This window comes from Nicotiana attenuata, unplaced genomic scaffold, assembly GCF_001879085.1.
Source record: "Nicotiana attenuata strain UT unplaced genomic scaffold, NIATTr2, whole genome shotgun sequence".
NCBI classification, from domain to species: Eukaryota; Viridiplantae; Streptophyta; class Magnoliopsida; order Solanales; family Solanaceae; genus Nicotiana; species Nicotiana attenuata.
In genome coordinates, this window is record NW_017670233.1 from 4,338,593 (window position 1) to 4,340,047 (window position 1,455).

Below are 1,455 nucleotides of genomic sequence, written 5' to 3' on the forward strand. Positions count from 1 at the left end.
TTTTCTTTATTATAAAGATATAAATTATTTTCTCACAAGAAAAGAAGGTTATCTTTTTACCATTTTAAGAATTAAGTGTACGAAAATTTTACTCTTTATATGAGATTAAAAAATTATAAGTGGAGAAAATATATGTATTTTTACATGAATATTTTAATGAAATAATAATGTATGTATTAATTTTATATGGTACCACATGACCATGATAATAGGGTATATATAAAGTGTGTTAAAAGTGGGTAGTATTTTAAGTAATTTGAGATAATTTTTAATTATGTGAATAATCGGTAATTTATAATGAGTTTTGTGCAAGATTAGTTAGTTAATTATCAAATTTTGGATAAGTCTTGAGCCCCCCACGTGGCAGCCATATAGGATAAATTAGATGACTAATAAATCTAGTTAAATAGGTGGCATTTGGAGGGTTTCGACGAAGTGATATTTATGTCTTCTACTAGATGAGGAAAGGCCCGTATACGGGCCCAACATTGTAATCTTAAAATTATTGTTTGTCGGTGCTCAATTAATTTTTTGATAAATAAATCGATCATTATTATATCCATTTAATAACTGATAGAGAATGATATTGGGGATCACAATTTATAGTTAATTTATTTTAATAATTACAAAAAATTAAACTATAAATTATAACCTGCTTAAGTTGCTCCAATTATTAACATAAAATACTATGTACTATAATACTCATTTTAACATCAATGTCAAATATAAATATCTAATTGTAAAATTGATTGAATGGTATTATTTCCTCACTATATTTGAATTTTTAATTACAGGGTTTTAATTTTTTTCTTAATTAAGGATATAAGAGAAATATTTTTATTTTTCTATAGATTTATCATATGTTAATTTTTATAATGAAATAATATAAAATATTTTAAGACAATTTATAGATTGTTGAAAACTTATCATGGAAGAATGGAGTTCAAACCATATAAATCAAATTTTCACATCAATTAAGTACATAAGAGGTAACCTCCTAGAACAGATGAACAAATGTCATCATTTAAATTAACTTTTACTAAGGTTTAACAAACTATAGTTTTTAAAACTACTTTTGAATATAAAACTTTTAGGTTTGAAACCGCCTTCAGATAGTGTGAATGCATGAAAACCTTTAATTTTATTTTTTAAATTGTGTTAAAATAGTATGGGTAAATATGAAAATCTTGTAAATATTTATCTATATTTCTTTTTGTTGCTTTATTATTTAAAAATTAAATTTACTTTTTCTGTGAAAACTTTTATTTGACTGAAACAAAAATTAATAATTTTATCAAATGAGAAAAAACATTCAACATGAGTATTTGCATGGAGTAACTCTATGCAAAAGTAGTCTTATCAATACTATATTTAAACTTTTAAAGGAGTGTTGTGGTCAACGAAATGTGGGGTCCACGTATATCAAGAAGGACACAATTTAAATTTAAGAAATGC